The sequence below is a fragment of the Oncorhynchus nerka genome, linkage group LG28 (genome assembly GCF_034236695.1).
Source record: "Oncorhynchus nerka isolate Pitt River linkage group LG28, Oner_Uvic_2.0, whole genome shotgun sequence".
Taxonomy (NCBI): Eukaryota; Metazoa; Chordata; class Actinopteri; order Salmoniformes; family Salmonidae; genus Oncorhynchus; species Oncorhynchus nerka.
In genome coordinates this window covers 43,287,687-43,309,837 of record NC_088423.1, presented here as the reverse complement: position 1 = coordinate 43,309,837, position 22,151 = coordinate 43,287,687, and the positions used below count along the sequence as shown (strand labels likewise).

Here is a 22,151-nt window from a genome sequence, read left to right as displayed (position 1 = left end):
TTCCACTTCTTATTTCCTGTGTTTGAGAGTGGACACCCAAAGTCCAGATGTAGACTGACCTGAGGGAAGGCTAGGTGAAATTCCCTTCCTATCGTCTGATTGAATTATCTTTTCTCTTTTAAATGCTTCACTCTCTTCAGTTTGTAATGTGACATATACACTGACTGTACAAAATATTAAGAATACCTTCCTAACATTGAGTTGCACCCCTTCCCTTTTGCCCTCAGAACAGCCTCAGTTCGTCGGGGCATGGACTCTACAAGGTGTCCAAACGTTCAACAGGGATGCTGGCCCATGTACACTCCAATGTTCCCCACAGTTGTGTCAAGTTGGCTGGATGTCCTTTGGGTGGTTGCCGTTCTTGACACAAACTGGTGCGCCTGGCACCTACTACCATACCCTGTTCAATTGCACTTCAATCTTTTCTTGCCCATTCACCCCCTGAATGGCACACACACCCAATCCATGTCTCAGTCGTCTCGAGGCTTAAAAATCCTTCATTAACCCGTCTTCTCCCCTTCATCTACACTGATTAAAGTGGATTTAACAGGTGACCTCAATAAGAGATCACAGCTTTCACTTGGATTCACCTGGTCAGTCTATGTCATGGAAAGGGCAAGCGTTCTTAATGTAGACTGTATATTCAGGAAGAAAATGTGCTATTTCAGTATGAGGTTCCTTGTTTCTTAATTCTATCACAGCCAATAACTTAATTAATGACAGTCTATTACTCTCCTATCAGAGACTTGTAGACATTGAAAAGCCTAGGGTCTTTTACCAGACAGGTTTTACTGTTCTTAGTCCACTCAAGCTCTTTCTTATTTTATTAAGGCAGTAGTGGTGTAAACATATAATATATGCAGTCTGTTTACTTTTATTTTGTTCCATAATTAGATATTTGTTTTCACAAAGGTCGTAAGCCAACACCAGTGGTGAGTACTTTGACATATGTAGCTGGAGGACATTCCTAGCAATTGTCCTTATTTAGTTTAACAGAACTTGTTCCAACTTAACAAGGGTATTAAAAGTACACTGGTCTTATTTTTTTTACGCGTTATTAATTTGTTTATTTTAATTTTACTTTTACCCCATTTATTTCCCCCAATTTCGTGGTATCCAATTGGTAGTTACAGTCTTGTCTCATCGCTGCATCTCCCGTATGAACTCGGGAGAGGCGACGGTCGAGAGCCGTGCATGCTCTGAAACACAACCCAGCCAAGCCGCACTGCTTATTGACACAGTGCCCGCTTAACCCGGAAGCAAGCCGCACCAATGTGTCGGAGGAAACACCTGGCGACCGTGTCAGCGTGCATCGTGCTCGGCCCGTCACAGGTGTCGCTAGAGCGCGATGGGACAAGGACATCCCTGCTGGCCAAACCCTCCCATAACCCGGGCAACGCTAAGCCCGGGTTAAGCCTTAAACCACTCGGGAGGCGCACTGGTCTTGTTCTGAATGTGTAAACGTAATATTTCAGATGGGATGTTTTCCTTCCTTGTGCAGTTGTATAAAATCAGTATTTTCTGGCTTACTGTATACTCATTTAATATACTTTCCATTACAACCACCATCTGCTATAATTGTGTTCACAGAGCAACTAATAACTCAGTTCAGTGAATCTGGATGTTTTTACTCACCAGTCTTCTCTGAACCCCCAGTAGCCTGTGGCTCTTTCTGTAGGGTCTCTGGTCTACCGGAGCTCACCACATACCAACCCCGTTTGTGCTTTGAAGCTATCCACTGGCCGTGGTTGAAACAAAATTAGTTATTAGTCATCCGCAGTCTGCTTTCAAACAAACCTTGCTTGCCATTAAGGGACACTGATTGCACCAAGCCAACTGGAAATTGAATTTCTAGATGAGGTTGATGTTCATCCCTAAGGACCGTCCTCACTCTCCTTTCAAACTGTAGCTGGAATTTCCCTCCAACTGCTGGTTGTGTTGTGAGACTAGTTATCAGTTCTTTCACACCTGTCAACATAGGTTTTATTCTCTGCCTTTCTACCCTCTGACATGAGACATTGTTCAGTCCACACTTTCGCTGAAATGCTTTGGAACAGATATGGAATATCTTGAACAGATATATAATGCAGATATTGGTCTGTGGATGCTTGACATATCCTATTTTGGGGGATGGTTGAATGTGCAGAGGAAGTATTTCATCCTGGAGCATCAAAGCCTTTTAAGCAAAGAGCTCTATCCTTTAATTGTGACAGCTGGATCGGCTTTGCCTTCATGAATTCCTCTTCTGAGCATTGCTGTAAGATTGTCAAACCTCCAACAGATGACATGGCACAGGATTTACACCGACACTTCTCCGATATACCCCAAAAGGGTAGTACAGGTTTTTGACAATGATGATAACAGCCTTGTTTTTTTTTTTTTTTGCACAGCCGTGTAAGTCCGTTGGATGTGTGCTACCCTTTCATCTAATTCTTTTTATTGGGAAACAAAAGTCCTCAGGAATTTATTTGTAGGTTTTATAAAGAACAGAACCCAGCTGCATACATTATCAAATTAGAGCACCAACAAAGTTAGAGCAAGGAATAATGGTAATTTTCTCTCGTTGGTTTTGTGCGTCGTTTCTCTAGCAAACGAGAGCACTTACATCGATCTGGAAGCTTTGCTCTCAAACAAGTGCAAAGGCTGTTTGTTTTGGCATGAATAGACACACAGCCCCATTTTAAATTCCTCATTCTGTTGAATTCTTACAGCTTCCGTCTTGCACTTGCTATGTGCCTGCTCCCACTCTGCAGGCTGCCTGACACTGCGTCACTTTCTCTGACCGTGTCAGACACTTGTTTTAAATGGAAAGATGGACTCTTAACGGTTGACCCACTCATTTGTAGACTAGGTTTGTTTAGATGTTACCAGGTACATGCATCTCTTATTGGTAAAGACAACTTTGCCAACCACCCATTAAACTGACCGAGACAAAAGATGAACATTGATGAAAATCATTTGGGCAGTAATGGTCTTTGAGGAATCAAGATCAGCGTTCATCGGAAGCCGTGTCGGTTTGACGTCAACACTTGGACAAAGCATTGGATTTGTCTTTCAGAGTTATTAAAGAATCAAAAAGGAAGGGGTGCTTTTTATCCCCCGCCCTCCTGATTGTGTTGGTGTCTCTGTGTCTAGATTTTTGTGTTTTTATTTGTGTCCGTCAGTGTCCCCAGAAAATGCAATCACCATGACTCACCTCTGGATTTTCTTCATCCCAGGCAGTAAAATACTGTATCTCCTGTATCACTCTTAAACAATGTCCTCTTCATTTCCTATACAAGGAGCCCAATCACATCCAAGCTGCCCAACTCCATCCACTTCTTATAATTAAACACTTTATCCTGGGCAGTCGGGATCCACATCTCATTACAGGAGACTGGGCCCTGTCCACGTCCCACTGATAACACCACCCAACCGAGCCATACCAACAGGACTGAGGTTTATGTGCCATGGTATAGGATCTTCGACTTCAGATATTAAGAAACCATCTCATCGTTGTTAAATACTTAGCTGTGAGTCGAGGCCCAATTTAGACACAGACAAAATATCTCCTATCCAATAGCAGGCAGAATGTGAGTTGTTGCTCTGCATAACGACCCACTGATAAAGTGACTTGACTCGCCAGAGGAGTCTTGTGAATGAGACGATAACAATTGGATAGCAGTCAGCTGTGGCTCATTTGGCACAGCTGTGAGAGAATTATGTTTACTGTTTATGCCTTGTCTTCCTGGATGCCCTCAGCATGTGTTCATTGAGTACCTAACGTCCCCTTGCCATTGTAAAACCAGTCAATCCAACAGCGATTGAGACAGAAGAAGGATCTAAACCAGGGTTGCCCACTCTGTCAATGCTTGTTTACACCTGCTTCACCCACATCTCAATCAATTAGTACATTACAATTTGCTCTTGACTTGCTCTACCAACTTTGCAGTTTAAATTCCTTTAATTTATTATTAGCACTTTGCCTGGGTATGACTGTCTAGTTGATGTTGGTTGTCTCTCCTCTCTTCCAGACTATAGTGGATTGCTTTGAGGAGAAGAGCTGTCCTGTGACTCAGCGTCTGAAACTCTTCTACTGCTGCCAGGCTCCTCCCAGGTGGGCTGTCCAGGTAACACCCCCTCATTAGACCGTCACCGCTGATTGGGTTTCTGATTTATGCTGATTGACTTTGAACTGATTTTGTTCCACTGTGAATGTTAACTTCCTGTTGAGGGCCGACTCACTGTAACTGAGGTACCACACAGCAATGTCTTTCATCAAAGCTTTGACTTATGACTTGACCCATTGTAAGTCATGGCCATGATTTAAAAATAAACATATGTGTCAGGTTTATATGAGTGATCCCTAAGTCAGGAGAAAAGGATGGGATCCATCCGCTGGGGGGTGGGGGAGACTCTTTGAACTCCTACACATTTGAACAAGGATGCTGGGCCTTGCTCCGGTGTTGTAACTGTGTCCTCTTGACCTCCTGCCCGAGGTCCACTAACGCCTTGTCCTCAGAGGAGTCTCATCCATCACCACAGGGCTGGTCATATGTGAGTAGGTAGTGCGTCAGAGCCCTGATCTAATCTGGACAATAAGACTATATATCTGTCAGGCTCAAGCTCTGTGTACCACACAGCAATGCTTTCAAGCCAAAGACCACCTGATGGCCGCCTCCACTCTAGGATGGCCACTAAAACAGTACACCCATGTCGTTCACCATCTACCAGACAGCCGCTCAGCGTAGGAGCTTCACCAACCAGGTAGTTTATATATGGTGATGCGAGTAAGGCTCATCTGTTTTTCTCTGTGTACATATTCTGGGAGATGAAGAGTGAGTGAGTATTTTTGTTAGTCCATATTTGTAGCTTTCAGAAAGATGATTTGTCAACCGTGGATGTTTATTTTGTGTTGAATGTGCCATTCCTGGCACATAGTCAGTTTCTTCGTCCTCTCACTACATAGAAATGACAGCGTCTGGCAGCTAAGGCGTTTTGAGCAGTGACATTTTCAGCTGGTTGGAAAGGTTTCCCCTTTTAATGAACCATTTGCTGTTGTCTAAAGCCAATGCTCCTCAATACAATCAGTCAATACAATGTTTACCTTGGCAGAGTGGGAGACCCACAAACAGACATAAAGCGGGGGAGAGAGAGATTGACAGGTACTGCCCAACATATGAGGGAGGAAGAGATATGGAGAGGGAGATTGACAGGTACTGCCCAACAGATGAGGGAGGAAGAGATACAGAGAGGGAGATTGACAGGGACTGCCCAACAGATGAGGGAGGAAGAGATACAGAGAGGGAGATTGACAGGGACTGCCCAACAGATGAGGGAGGAAGAGATACAGAGAGGGAGATTGACAGGGACTGCCCAACAGATGAGGGAGGAAGAGATATGGAGAGGGAGATTGACAGGGACTGCCCAACAGATGAGGGAGGAAGAGATACAGAGAGGGAGATTGACAGGGACTGCCCAACAGATGAGGGAGGAAGAGATACAGAGAGGGAGATTGACAGGGACTGCCCAACAGATGAGGGAGGACGAGATACAGAGAGGGAGATTGACAGGGACTGCCCAACAGATGAGGGAGGAAGAGATACAGAGAGGGAGATTGACAGGGACTGCCCAACAGATGAGGGAGGAAGAGATACAGAGAGGGAGATTGACAGGGACTGCCCAACAGATGAGGGAGGACGAGATACAGAGAGGGAGATTGACAGGGACTGCCCAACATATGAGGGAGGAAGAGATATGGAGAGGGAGATTGACAGGGACTGCCCAACAGATGAGGGAGGAAGAGATACAGAGAGGGAGATTGACAGGGACTGCCCAACAGATGAGGGAGGAAGAGATACAGAGAGGGAGATTGACAGGGACTGCCCAACATATGAGGGAGGAAGAGATACGGAGAGGGAGATTGACAGGGACTGCCCAACAGATGAGGGAGGAAGAGATACAGAGAGGGAGATTGACAGGGACTGCCCAACATATGAGGGAGGAAGCGATACGGAGAGGGAGATTGACAGGGACTGCCCAACAGATGAGGGAGGAAGAGATACGGAGAGGGAGATTGACAGGGACTGCCCAACAGATGAGAGAGGGAGATTGACAGGGACTGCCCAACAGATGAGGGAGGAAGAGATACGGAGAGGGAGATTGACAGGGACTGCCCAACAGATGAGGGAGGAAGAGATATGGAGAGGGAAATTGACAGGGACTGCCCAACAGATGAGGGAGGAAGAGATACAGAGAGGGAGATTGACAGGGACTGCCCAACAGATGAGGGAGGAAGAGATACAGAGAGGGAGATTGACAGGGACTGCCCAACAGATGAGGGAGGAAGAGATACAGAGAGGGAGATTGACAGGGACTGCCCAACAGATGAGGGAGGACGAGATACAGAGAGGGAGATTGACAGGGACTGCCCAACATATGAGGGAGGAAGAGATACGGAGAGGGAGATTGACAGGGACTGCCCAACATATGAGGGAGGAAGAGATATGGAGAGGGAGATTGACAGGGACTGCCCAACAGATGAGGGAGGAAGAGATACAGAGAGGGAGATTGACAGGGACTGCCCAACAGATGAGGGAGGAAGAGATACGGAGAGGGAGATTGACAGGGACTTCCCAACAGATGAGAGAGGGAGATTGACAGGGACTGCCCAACAGATGAGGGAGGAAGAGATACGGAGAGGGAGATTGACAGGGACTGCCCAACAGATGAGGGAGGAAGAGATATGGAGAGGGAGATTGACAGGGACTGCCCAACAGATGAGGGAGGAAGAGATACAGAGAGGGAGATTGACAGGGACTGCCCAACAGATGAGGGAGGAAGAGATACAGAGAGGGAGATTGACAGGGACTGCCCAACAGATGAGGGAGGAAGAGATACAGAGAGGGAGATTGACAGGGACTGCCCAACAGATGAGGGAGGACGAGATACAGAGAGGGAGATTGACAGGGACTGCCCAACATATGAGGGAGGAAGAGATATGGAGAGGGAGATTGACAGGGACTGCCCAACAGATGAGGGAGGAAGAGATACAGAGAGGGAGATTGACAGGGACTGCCCAACAGATGAGGGAGGAAGAGATACAGAGAGGGAGATTGACAGGGACTGCCCAACATATGAGGGAGGAAGAGATACAGAGAGGGAGATTGACAGGGACTGCCCAACATATGAGGGAGGAAGAGATACGGAGAGGGAGATTGACAGGGACTGCCCAACAGATGAGGGAGGAAGAGATACAGAGAGGGAGATTGACAGGGACTGCCCAACATATGAGGGAGGAAGCGATACGGAGAGGAAGATTGACAGGGACTGCCCAACAGATGAGGGAGGAAGAGATACGGAGAGGGAGATTGACAGGGACTGCCCAACAGATGAGAGAGGGAGATTGACAGGGACTGCCCAACAGATGAGGGAGGAAGAGATACGGAGAGGGAGATTGACAGGGACTGCCCAACAGATGAGGGAGGAAGAGATATGGAGAGGGAGATTGACAGGGACTGCCCAACAGATGAGGGAGGAAGAGATACAGAGAGGGAGATTGACAGGGACTGCCCAACAGATGAGGGAGGAAGAGATACAGAGAGGGAGATTGACAGGGACTGCCCAACAGATGAGGGAGGAAGAGATACAGAGAGGGAGATTGACAGGGACTGCCCAACAGATGAGGGAGGAAGAGATACAGAGAGGGAGATTGACAAGGACTGCCCAACATATGAGGGAGGAAGAGATATGGAGAGGGAGATTGACAGGGACTGCCCAACAGATGAGGAGGAAGAGATACAGAGAGGGAGATTGACAGGGACTGCCCAACAGATGAGGGAGGAAGAGATACAGAGAGGGAGATTGACAGGGACTGCCCAACATATGAGGGAGGAAGAGATATGGAGAGGGAGATTGACAGGGACTGCCCAACAGATGAGGGAGGAAGAGATACAGAGAGGGAGATTGACAGGGACTGCCCAACATATGACGGAGAGGGAGATTGACAGGGACTGCCCAACAGATGAGGGAGGAAGAGATACGGAGAGGGAGATTGACAGGGACTGCCCAACAGATGAGAGAGGGAGATTGACAGGGACTGCCCAACAGATGAGGGAGGAAGAGATACGGAGAGGGAGATTGACAGGGACTGCCCAACAGATGAGAGAGGGAGATTGACAGGGACTGCCCAACAGATGAGGGAGGGAGATGGACAGGGACTGCCCAACAGATGAGGGAGGAAGAGATACGGAGAGGGAGATTGACAGGGTCTGCCCAACAGATGAGGGAGGAAGAGATATGGAGAGGGAGATTGAGGGTGTAAAAGAGGATACATCGCCCAGGCTCCATGTAAACAGCAGCAAACAGCAGTAAAGCTGGAATTGAAGGCACCCTTTTATATCCGCCTGGGGAATTGAAAGTGCAAGCAAGGTAGAGAATCGTGGGGCCTTGATTGTGCATTTTCTCCTCAGCAAGAGGCATGTAACTATGGCCATGCCTGCTCACAGAGGAGTTGTGTTGGGAGAGGAGGGACAGGGAGATGGGTTCTGATATCGGATATTGTAGGTCAGGGTTCCCCAACTCTCATTTGCTGTTCGCAGTGATTTTATCTGATCTCCCAAGTTTTCTGAGCAAAAAAAACCATTTTGTTTTTATTGTTGAACATAATGTAAAAACACCAGCAAATCAGCTTCTGAGTGATTTTAATTTCGGAAATCTGTTCCAAAGTATTCCCACGCATAATAGAGAGATGTGATCGTCAGGGTGGAAAATTAACTTTTTGGTCCACCAGCCACTGTGGTAGGTAGATTAAAACATCTACCTTGCCCTGGGCTCGTGAAGCGCTACTGGAGCTAAATCAGAGCGGGCGAATAGGCAGACGCTCCAGCCTTCTGGAAACTCGCTCCAGTCAAATTAGGCACCCTCATACTTTGGCCTGTGTGTGTAGTGTCGTGTCTTTACTATCATTAAATTGAAGACTTAGTTTTATCAAAGATTCTCTGTAATTAGTATTATGCGATTAGACTGATTAATCATGTAACAGTAATTAACTAGGAAGTTGGGGCACCAAGGAAAATATTCAGATTACAAGGTTATAATTTCCCAATATAACCTTTCAGATATTTTCATATCTGATCCATAGTCTTCTGATTAATTAATTATTTACTTTACCTCACGTTAGTCTCATTCCAAGCGTCGGAAATTGTTGGTTATCTCCACGAACCAAGTCTTCACTATGATTCACCCATACATAAATTGTCTTAAATCATTTATTTATTACTAAGTAATTCACAGAAATGCATAAACAAAACAACAAAGTAAATATGGTAACAAGAAATGATAGAATGTGCCCTAGTGGCCTAAACCGGCATCGCGGCTTGGTGGACACAACGGGGAGTATAGGTCAGCTGAGAAGTCACTACAGAGTTGATAATTATAACAATTGAATTGCTAATCCTTTGCACATGAACGCTCACTCATTCGGGAACAATTGCAATCAATCAATATATTTACGCTCAGTCTGTCTTGATTGCTGGTGAAAAGTTTGTTTCTTTTGTAGAATTGTCCGTCTCTCTCCCTCTCTCTCTGTTGTGGTTAGAGTGGATTGTTCAGAGTGACATTCCCTCATTCGTTATAGAATGGATGTTTCGGCGGTTGTCGTTCATTCGCGTTCAATGATACCGAATTCCTAGCTGCAGACTAGTAATTAATATCAAAGACTTGTTCTTATTCTGTCGGTATCGATAGTCTAAGAGTTTAAACACGTGGTATGGTTAAAAGATTCAGCAATTGGTCTGCAACCTTTGTACTCCCGTGATTGAGAGAAACATGGTCTGGTGATAATTTCTCAAAGTTTGGTTTTATTCGGAATTGCAGAAAAGGGCTGTCCCAGGATGCCTGACCCTAACTTTGCTCAGGGGCGGTCCTCTGATTTAGTTAAACTCAAAAGGGAATTGGAATTTCCTTCATTAAACGGTCCAAAATCATATTGTAAATTTGTGTAAACAGTATCATACTCACTCATTCATCTTATACAACAATTAGATGTAAACCTCATATCTGAGGCTATTATATAAACAGCATTATGGTAATGTTGCCACACAGTCTCCCATAAGCTTCCCCAAGTTGTAACAAACGGACCAGTTCGTAGCTGGATTCTTCACCGATCTTTTATACTTTCTCTGGAACATGATATTTGTTCGGATCTTAAGTTCTGTGAGGTGGAAGAAACTCCTTTGTTCTCTATGAAAATAGAGACTCACTCTCTCTTATAATGTGTGGCCATGTGGCAGGGTCTTCTCCTCAGCAATTTATGACCCCTCTCTGAACACAGCAGCCTAGTTGAAGGAGGAAAGGGGGAGGCAGGGAGAGGGGGATGGGGCTTGCTGTACCCAAAGAGGGTAGGTCATGACAGTAGTTAATAAGGTTGCGTAAGTAAACAATTTGTCCACAAATCTACCCACATGTCTGCAAATAGTTTATGATAAGTGAATGCTATAATGCAGTTATTTTGTTAGATACTTTTCCCTCTTAGCTAAAATTGTGTTGGGAAAAAAATGATTTTAGCTCTCGCTAGCCGTTCAGCCCGAACAATGGTATCCCTACTCTCCCTATCCCCCAGCAGTATTCAGATTTGGTTGATTAATTACCTCAGCTGGCCCTTAGCGCTGTCTGCCGCGGGTAAACAAACCGGCCCCAGTCTCTCTCCTTGCTCTTTAACTGTTTACTCTCGAGGGAATTGGCTTATATGGATAGGGCTAAATTGAAATGTTTCTTACAGAAGACCTATAAAAAACATATGCATAACCATGGTAGCAATTGAAAGGGAACAGTTTTGAGGGTTATGGGACAATTAGATGAGGAAACAATAGTTCAGCTGACACAAGACTGAATCCAAACATTACACTATTGATTTTGTGAATTTTACATTTATTGGCTGGGCAGGGATGCAGAGATTTACATTTTGAATGTAGGCCTAAAGATTTTAAGGCAAAATAACCCTATCAAAATGAAAATCTCCTTAAGAGGTAATATGTCAGGCATATTGGGTCAAAATGTATGGTAGCCTATTGTGTATATATAATATAACGAAAATTAACATAACTTTTAAGAGATCAGATTTTTAGTTTGGAAATACTTTGCTACAATGGCACACTTGGCCAGCTACCCACCTCTGTCCTTTCTGTTAGCATGTGCGCATGGTACATCATCATTCTTTCAGATAAGTGTCTTTTCAGACTTTTCACAATGATTCTTTAGTTGTGGACACTGTAAATAGTTTGATGTGAATGCCATAATGTAGTTATTTTGTTAGATCTCCTTATTAGCTAAACATAGTTTATTTTACACAATTGCTGTCGTGCTAGCTGTTCGGTCCAAATATGGCATTGAATCATGGGGATTTGTTGCACTATGCAGATGTTGCCTCACTTCGAGGCACGTTTTGCTAGGCAACCCCCCTGGTACTTGCTACCAAATGTTTGTTCCAAGAAACTAAATAAATACTGCACTCTGACACACAAAATATCTTTGCTAGGTTCATGATAGTGTTAGATAAGGCAAGGAAAGTGAATTTCAGAATGTGATATAGTTTTATTGGGATTTGCAGCTGTTTTTGGTAAGTAATGAATCTGCTAGCTTCTGACATAAACTAATCATCTTTGTAAAAATTCATAACAATAGTCTCCCTCCTTTTCCCAACCCCCCAGCAGTATTCCGATTTGGCTCGTTAATTACCTCAGCTGAGCCTTAGTGCTGTCTGCCGCGGGTAAACAAACCGGCCCTAGTTACGTCTCGGCCATGCTCTTTAACCCTTTCACTCGTGGGGATGGGGCTACATTTAAATGTTTCCTACAGAATAAATATGAAAATGCATAACCATGGTAGCAATTGAAAGGGAATCGTTTTGAGATTATGGGGAAATTATTAGACCAAGGGTGAGGACACAACAATTCACAAGACTGAATCCAAACATTACACTATTGGTTTTGTGAATTTTACATTTACTGTACTATTCGCTGCATTTATTGATAGTGAAATCTGAAAATACTCTGGATACATTCAGTAACATGATAAGAATATTTCTGGAAAATGTACTGTAGGTGTAACATAAGACAAAAAAATTACAAGGGTTTGAGTGAGAGGACTAAAGTGTTCCAAAGTGTTCGAAGTTCCTAACTTAAAAAAGAAAAACGTCTAGCTGTGCTGTTGAGGAACTAGATCAAGCACACTTGTAATTTTATTTGGAACACAACCCTGCATCCCCGCCCTCACACAAACAGTGTTTGTTTTTATCGCTATCCAAAAACAGCCCATTGTAAATCACAGTCTGGGTCTGGTGGGCATCATTTGAAAGCCTGTTCTATAACAGATCGTCATTTTGGTGCTCATAGAAAGGAGTCATGAGTGCATTCAGGTGTGTGTGCCGCGGCAAATGTTCTTCACAATAGATCCACAGCCTCATTCTGTTCAGAACAAGCAAGGGTATGATGCCATGGGCAGATTGGCCATCTGGCAATTCTGGAAAATACCAGAAGAGCCGGACCATCTTTTATTGATGTGGGCTGGTCGATGAAAATGTATGATAAAACAAAAAACATATACTGTGTATATATACCCTGAGTATACCGAACATTACGAACACCTTCCTCATATTGAGTTGCACCCCCCTGCCCAGAACAGGCTCAATTTATCGGGGCATGGACTCTACAAGATGTCAAAAGCATTCCACAGGGATGCTGGCCCATGTTGACTCAAATGCTTCCCACAGTTGTGGCAAGTTGGCTGTATGTCCTTTGGCTGGTGGACCATTCTTAATACACACGGGAAACTGTTGAGCGGGAAAAACCCAGCAGCATTGCCGTTCTTGACACAAATCAAATCAAACTTTATTTGTCACATGCGCCGAATACAACAGGTGTAAACCTTACTGTGAAATTCTTACTTAACCAACCAACAATACAATTCAAGAAAGAGTTAAGAAAATATTTACCAAATAAACTAAAGTTTTTTTTAAAGTAACACAATAAAATAACAAGGCTATATTCAGGGGGTAACCTATGTCCTCCCCTTCATCTACACTACACCAACCCTTTCTCACTGAGTCAATATGCAAGCTGAGCTTTACCGTTCATTTATTTTTATTTTTTACATTACTTAAAAAACATAAGCATATGCAACATTAACCAATTGAAAAACAGTTTTGTAGCAATAAGGTTTGTTCAGTAGGTTATAGGCCCAATACATTATCACTGCATATTGGCTATGCTTGAATTGCCCTGCCAATGTTCTTCTCAGACCATTTTGAAAATATATAACAAAAAAATATAAAGTATATGATCGCACTGGTAAAGGATCATTTATTCCATTACTTGTGAGCATAATAATTATATGATTATTTTTTACTGGACTGATGCCGCATGCACAAATTCATGTTACTCTTATTACCAGAGAAAGTTAAATATTCCTCTGAAAAAACACACACCGCTCATAACAACAACGCAAGCTTATCGAAACACTTTGCTATTCTCATTCATTGCAACTGCAGTGGAAGTAGGAAAAACACACATTTTATGGCTCATAAAAGTGTTGAACAAACCGTTGACACTGCTGAATAACAACTCAATCATGAACTCACTCGTAAAAACAGCAGCTCTTTGCTTTATTCGTTGAGTCTCTGGTCATGGTTTTAAGTTTTGAAATCTCACAGTATCAGCTTTGCTGTGCATTCAAGGTTTCTTTTTAGTCTATGGCTCGAGGAAACCATTCAGACATAGTGATCTGAGCTATCGGATTGGCCAGCGGTAGGCCTATAAGACAGGAAAAGGAGGGCCGAGCACGCCCCCATTTTCATCGATGGGGCTGTAGTGGAGCAGGTTGAGAAATTCAAGATCCTTGGTGTCCACATCACCAACAAACTATCATGGCACAAACACACCAAGACAGTCGTGAAGGGGGCATGACAACACCTTTCCCCCTCAGGAGACTGAATAGATTTGGCATGGGTCCTCAGATCCAGTTCTACAGATGCACCATCAAGAGCGCCCAACTGGTTGCATCACCGCCTGGTATGGCAACTGCTCGGCCTCCGACCACAAGGCGTTAGAGGGTAGTGCGTAAGGCCCAGTACATCACTGGGACCGAGCTTCCTGTCATCCAGGACCTCTATACCAGGCGGTGTCAGAGGAAGGGCCTACAAATTGCCAAAGTCTCCGGGCCACCATAGTCATTGACTGTTCTCTCTGCTACCGCACGGCAAGTGGTACCGGAGCGCCAAGTCTAGGTCCAAAAGGCTTCTTAACGTCTTCTACCCCCAAGCCATAACACTGCTGACCAGCTAATCAAATGGCTACCCTGACTATTTGCATTGACCCCCCCCCCCCCTTACGCTGCTGCTACTCGCTATTTATTATCTATGCATAGTCACTTTAACCCTACCTACATGTACACATTACCTCAACCAACCTGTACCGCCACACATTGACTCGGTACCGGTACCCCCTGTATGTAGCCTCATTGTTTTATTGAAAATTATTCAAAATGGGGACACTTTGCATTTACATTTTAGAATAAGGCTGTAAATGTGGAAAATGGGAAGGGGTCTGAATACTTTTCAAATGCACTGTAGGATGTGTATGGAAAAATACATGTTTAAACATTTCGACCAATCGAAAGAACAGACAATTCTTGGTCGACCAAGATCATTTTTTGTTGTTGTCGGGAACAGCCCTAATGTCTTATCATCATCTTGGGCAAATTTATGAATGTTCTAATAAATTCAATACATTTAGTTCATTTCCTACTAAGTTCAAAAATGTTTGCTTCCACTGGGAAGCCAAAAAGTTCCCAAACTGGAGATTTTAAACGATGATTGAGGATCCTCCAATTATGGTTTGCCCACCCCAGCACTCGCCTTCGTACAGAACTACTTTCCAGCTGCACCCCAAAAGGATAGTTTGAAATGCGGCAATTAAGATTTGAATTTTGATTACTATGTATGCATAGGCTCTTGTTGTTTTAACGGAATAGCCTACAATGTTCTTTCAGCTTAGATTTACTCAGATTTACATACAACACAGTGTAGCCATAGCCTACAGGCCTAGTGCTTACATTTTTGTGTATATATTCTTTATGTATTTATTCGGGTTCACAGTGCAGACCCAACCCTATACCACCATTATACACCTAATTTCTACTGGTGTGGTTGTTTAAAGGTTCAGTGCATTGAAAAACATGATTTTGCAGTGTTTTATATACTGTATTTCCACTTTGAGGTTGTAGTAATACTGTGAAATTGTGAAAATTATGATGATGCCATTTTTGTGTAAGAGCTGAAATTTCAGCTTGTTTTGGTGGGATGGGGTTTTGGTCTGTCTGGTGACATCACCAGTTGGGAAATTTGTTAATAGACCAATAAGAAAGATTTCCAAACCAAAGAGTTCCAAACCTTTCTGCCAATAACAGCTAGTTTTCAGTTTTCCCCTCCCCACTCAGACCACTCCCAGACAGTCCTAGCATAATTATTGCTTGAGAAATTGCTCTTTGCTAAGAAGCTATTTTTGTTTTATTTTAACCAATTGTATTTAAAACCAATCACAAGAAGGTACTTAAATGTTACCCAGAAATGATTTGATATTGAGGTAAAAACGGCAGCATTGGACCTTCAAAACCTAGTTGTGCTATCCCATGTCTGAACAGCTCTCCTATCTCCCATCTCCAGAAGCAGCTGGCCAACCTGCTGACAGACCTGGGCTGCACCAGCTCAGCCCTGCTAATCTACGAGAAGCTGGAGCTGTGGGAGGATGCTGTCATCTGCCTGGAGAGGATGGGCCAACATGGCAAGGTACAACACAGCCATTATAACCACCAGAAAAACTGTGACTTCCCTTCTCAGGCGCATTTAATACTCATTGCGTTACACAACAGTCAAAGGACATTCTTCGTACTAAACATGGGCACCATCACCACACAAAACACTCGAGAGAAGCTCATCTTGCCCACACTGGAAGAACAGTGAATATCACCGCTCTTTCCATCTACCCTGTTACCTAGCTATCTCGCTCTGCTCCCTACTCCCTCCTTCTCTCGCCCCCCCGTCTATCTGTCTGTCTGTCTTTAGTGCGCACCTGTTTATGCACTCATTTGTGTTCTCGGGCATTCCAGCTGTCAGACAAATCAGTCCCAGGGAGATCTGGCTCTGTGTCTCTGGCGTTATTATTAACCTGTCTGGCCCCCAGGGCCCCCCTGGGACTCACACACTCCCAGATAGACAGAAATATAGCATGTTTGGGTTGGATCACTCTCTGAGTCCCCCTATCCTTCAGTCAGTGTCCTCTTGGTGGCGCTGATTTGAACGTTCTCTTTTATCTCTTGATGGTAAAACAACAGGCTGTGGAAATACAGGTCACAAGGGTAGCCGGCAGAACCAATGGCATTGGTTTTAGACTGTTTTCCACAGAGGCAGACAGTAAAGAATCAAACATGTGGACATATGGCAGCTGTTTGTTTTTGTTGGTCCTCCTTTTTGATAGCGGATCGTTTTCATTTTCTTTTCTTTTTTGCTGGAAAAGTCTCAATGTTTACACAGGTGTTTTTTGTTGTTGTTTTTTTTCTCGCCCAACCTGGGTCAGAATCGGTCAGAATTGACTGAGGTAATGAAGCAGAGCAAGAATAAAGAGCCAGAGGTTAGGCAACCTCCTCTCTTGCACCTGTCAGACGATGTTCTGTCACGTCCTAGCAGAATGGTGGCGTGCCACACCAGGTAGAGGTCGAACTATTAGGATTTTTCAACACCGATACCGATTTATTGGAGGACCAAAAGAATATAAACAGTGGGGCAAAAAAGTATTTAGTCAGCCACCAAATTGTGCAAGTTCTCCCACTTAAAAAGATGAGAGAGGCCTGTAATTTTCATATGCAGTTTAAAAAAATATATAGTGTGTATTGATTTTAAGAAAGGCATTGATGTTTATGGTTAAGTACATTGGTGCAACGATTGTGCTTTTTTTCGCGAATGTGCTTTTGTTAAATCATTACCCATTTGGCGAAGTAGGCTGTGATTCGATGATAAGTTAACAGGCACCGCATTGATTATATGCAACGCTGGACAAACTACTTAAACTAGTAATATCATCAACCATGTGTAGTTAACTAGTGATTATGTTCGGATTGATTGTTTTTTACAAGGTAAGTTTAATGCTAGCTAGCACCTTACCTTGGCTCCTTGCTGCACTCGCGTAACAGATGGTCAGCCTGCCACGCAGTCTCCTCGTGGATTGCAATGTAATCGGCCATAATCGACATCCAGAAATGCAGATTACCGATTGTTATGAAAACTTGAAATCGGCCCTAATTAATCTGCTATGCTGATTAATCGATCAACCTCTAACACCAGGCCAAGAAGATAATCATGTAACACTGTCCCCCATCTTGCTGTGGTTATGAATTGTGGTTCTGAAAGTCATTGATGAAACCAGTGCCAGATTTGTCACAAATGCTCTGAGGATGTTTTGAACCGTTACGCAATGGACATCTGGTTAATTGTCAGTAAGATTCTCGCTGAAGTATTTTCTTTCCCCTTGTCCTTTTAGTGATCGACCTGTTTAAGTGACCTCTCAGCATGATTCACACGGTTCTTTTTCATAAATTCTCTGTAATGGCTAATATCACCACATCAATCTCTCTGGATCAGCGGGGCTTGGCTTGGACAGATTGAGCAGAAATGAGTATTCTACACACACGCATGCATGCCAGCACACACACATACCAGTGCTCCCTCCAGCTGACCCGTACTTAGCCGCTGCTCACAGTCCCAACCCTGAATGCGAGTCCTGCAGGCCATTGTGCTCCGTTAGTGAATTACAGCTGGTTTTGTCTTCCAGTCTGATTACAGACGTGCATTCTGGTCAATATAATAAGTCCTCCACACTAAAACCATGCACTTTGGCCCCGGTCAGTACTCCATGTAACATGATCAAAAAGGCTAGACAATCCATTTGTCTGGAGAAGACTTGGGTGGATTCTAGCCGGTAGTCTCTTTGTACTAAACGTGCTGTTCCTGCTCTCGGTGTGTCTGAATGCATGCTGAATGTGATTGAGCCTGACCTGGCTGCACCCTGAGAAAAAAATAATGTAACTAAAATAGAGAAACAGAGGAAATAGGAGAGAGGGAGACCTGCATTAAGTCGATTTCTGTTGAATTCGTATGGTAGCTCTTGAGTTGAGAATGTAATTGTTGTATTACACCAGCCTTATGGTGGAGCCATCTGTGTAAACCTTACATGGAAATAAACAAGATGAAACATTGAACAACACTTATATGGTATAATCCAGGCCAAAATGGCCACATTTGAAATACATGTATGGTATTGACAAATGTTTAAAGCACCTCTGTTTCACAAATGGGACAGTAAATCACATATGAATATCCCGGGACATGCAGTTCAGACAGAGAACCCATTTAGAGAGTATATGTTCGCGTACAGAACTCATGAATGTTGTTCAATTTATAGAAATATTCCATGCCTGATTGGATTCCCTTCGATGTGCTACCGCACCATGGAAAATTACTCTCCCCTTAACAAAATGTGTCATGGCCCCCATAGTAAGACAGGCCCCATTTATAAAAGCGACAGATATAGCCAAAGGGTGCTTCCACTCTACCCTTAAGCAAGGGTCAGTGAGTTCAGAGAACTCCTTATGTGGTTTTCCCGGCACAATAAGGGTGTCTGTACTTGGAGGAGTACTGAATCCCTCCTTTTCTCTCCCTCTACCTCTCTCCGCTCTCTCTCTCTTTTATGGAGGAGCATGCTGGGGGTTCTAACTGGTGGGCCATTCTCCAAGTTTATTAAAATCCAATTCACAATCACCCTTTTTTTTCCATTTCCCCCAGAAAATCGACTGAAATGCTTCTACTGAAAGTCATTCTCCAGTGAAATGCACATAGTCTGTCTGTCTTATTTCCTGGTGAGAGCGTGTCAAGTGTGCGTGGTCATAAGAGCGCTTTCTAATCAATTAGCCTAATTCTTAACCAGCAGTTGGCTGTAGGAGTGCCCAATTGATTTTGTGAATATAACCTTCCTAATATGATTTGTATCATGGTAATAAAATCTTGCCTGCCTTTCTGGGAAACAGTCAGACGTTTTCCCTCTTTCCTGGGTGTGCAGCACCCCTCCAAATAACTGAATGGCGTTAACTATAGGATTCACTGCAGTACCGATGACTGTGAAACTGTTAAAAATATTTGTTAAAGGGATCAGGCTCTTCCGCCAGCGGAGGGGGTGTGGTCTGGAAAAGGCCATGGAAGCCCACTTCTTTTTGACCAGCAGCACTAGTGTGCTGATGTGATGGCCCCTAAGGACGATATTGATATTTGAAGGAAAATCTAATGGATTTTCATTTTTAAATGGGCTGTAAATTGTTGGCTTGCTCCCTCAGTAGAGGGGGGGAAATGCTTTCTTTCTAATATAAATGCACATGTCTTCGAAGATACGATTTCCCTTGTTGTACTATATAGTATAGTGGGATCAGCGAAAATACAAATATGTGCAATAGATTGACCAATAGATAAGTCTACAGCAATTTTCTGTCATCGGTAGAGTTGCTGGACTCGCCTTACTTTTCTGTGGTGTTAATCCCCTTTTGTCAACCCAGTCTGTGATTTGCAGAGGTCCGTGTCCATCTACTATTCAAGCTTATACCAAAAACACTTTTCGTCCAAACAAATATTCCACTTTGCCAGCTGTATTGTTTTTGCGTTGTAATTCCAGTTGTTGGAGGTGAGTTCAGGGTTTTGTGGTCTGATGAGTGGTGTGGAAGAGAGGGCTACGGTTACTCCATGAGGTAAAGGAATGCAATGAAAACCCAGAGTCCCTTGCGCCCAAAAGCACTCACCCTGAGCTGTGGGTAGATTGGGACGCTTCGACATGAACAGAGGCACTTCTCAAAGTGAAGGGAAGTGAAACCTGATCGTTATTCTACACTCTCCAAATCAGGGAGTACAGTACTCAAATCAGCTCTTTTGAGAGGTTCAGTGTCTGTTGGCTTGTTTCAACATCTTGATTGAGCTTCCTTTAACTTCTTTGGAGCACCCATCCCTTTAGCGGGATCATTTTCGTCAACATCCGCTGAATTGCAGAGCTCCAAATTCAAATTAAATTACTAAAAATATTTTTTTTCCGTGAAATCACAAGTGCAATATAGCAAAACACAGCTTAGCTTGTTGTTAATCCACCTGGCGTATCAGATTTCAAAAAAGCTTTTCGGCGAAAGCAAACCAAGCGTTTATGTAAGGACATCTCTCTCACCAGACAAAACATTACAAACAGCTAGCAACAAAGTAGATTGGTCACGAAAGTCAGAAAAGCAATAAAAAATGAATCGCTTACCTTTGATCTTCGGATGTTTGCACTCACGAGACTCCCAGTTACAAAATAAATGTTTCTTTTGTTCCATAAAGATTATTTTTATATCCAAAATACCTCCATTTGGTTGGCTCGTTATGTTCAGAGGCTTGAGCGGTCACGACGGGGCAGACGAAAATTTCAAATAGTATCCGTAAAGTTCATAGAAACATGTCAAACGTTTTTTTATAATCAATCCTCAGGTTGTTTTTACAATAAATAATCGATAATATTTCAACCGGACCGTAGCTTTTTCAATAGGAGAGAGCGAGAAAATGTCTGCTCCACTCTGTTGGGGCATGCAAAACGCTGCTGGCACCCAGCTATGCACTGACGCAATGTGATCTTTCTCGATAATTTTTCAGAATAAAAGCCTGAAACTATGTCTAAAGACTGTTCAGACCATGTGGAAGCCATAGGAAAATGAATCTGGTTGATATCCCTTTAAATGGAGGGAAGGCATGCAATGGAACAGGGAGCTTTCAAAATAGAAGGCACTTCCTCTTTGGATTTTCCTCAGGTTTTCGCCTGCAATATCAGTTCTGCTATACTCACAGACAATATTTTGACCGTTTTGGAAACTTTAGAGTGTTTTCTATCATAATCTGACAATTATATGCATATTCTGGGCCTGAGAAATAGGCAGTTTCATTTGAGTACGTTTTTCATCCAAACATCAAAATACTGCCCCCTACACTCAAGAGGTTAACCAATGAGTGTATTGTGGTATTCCCAGACCAAATCAAAGCCTGATCATTGTTAGCAGAGAATGTTCAGTGTGCTGGCTCTGAGGGTCTTAAGGAGCAAAGCTCTTTCCCCCTCTCTCCCTGCCTCTCTCTCTCCTCCCCCTTCCCTCTGTTTCACTCCCTCCCTCCTTTCTCGCTCCCTCTCTCCCAGGCAGAGGAGATCCTGCGTAGGGAGCTGGAGAAGGAGTCCCCCAGTCTGTAATGCTTGCTGGGGGACGTGGTGCTGGACCACCAATACTACAACCGGGCCTGGGAGCTGTCGAACCATCACAGCGCATGCGCCATGCGCTCCAAGGCCCTGCTGTACCTCCGGGCCAAGGACTTCCAGCAGTGTGTGGAGTGCTTCAAGAAGTCACTCCGCATCACCACCATGCAGGTAAACTAACCTCTGATATGGCTAGCTTTAGGTAGGATATTTGAACAATTATTTGAGTCTCTGAAGTGGATTCTTGTCATGTCAGGACTACTCATAGTGTGGAACTCAACTACCTGACCTGCTGGTAACCTCCCTACAAGTGATATTTCCACATTTTTTAACGAATAGATGGATTCAATCAATCATTCAATAGCACTTTAGAGAGTAGGTTGGCAACGTAAAGAGGAGAAATCAGGAGTCAGTTTCACCCAGGCCATAGCGGAACAGAGGAAAGGGAAATAATTTCCTGTTTTCCTTCACTCTTCTGCCCTTTGTCCATATTTAATTCAGTAGGATGTTTTAATTTAGTTTGTTTTGCCATAATGACATCCCCCCCCCCTCCATTTTTCAAGGAGTTGTTGAAGTATTGCCAAGGAGATATGAGAGCCCTTGTAACTGATCACTCTGGCCATTCTTTGGAGAATGAAGATAAACCGAATATAGGGGAATATACTGTACATGCCAGTCTCCCACCTCCCTTTGATATGAGCAATAAGATGTTGTGGTGAGAGGGGAAAGACACTCGAGTGTGGCTCAGATATCAGAGCTGGGGGGGAAACGAGGGTGAGAGAGCGAGAGGAAAAGAAAGGAAAATAGACGGGGAAGAGGGAA

General features: G+C 43.8%; 1 pseudogene; it reads left to right on the top strand.

The window, feature by feature from the left end:
• LOC115113250 (tetratricopeptide repeat protein 27-like) overlaps positions 1–22,151 on the top strand; it is a 151,478-nt pseudogene that overhangs the window by 99,516 nt on the left and 29,811 nt on the right.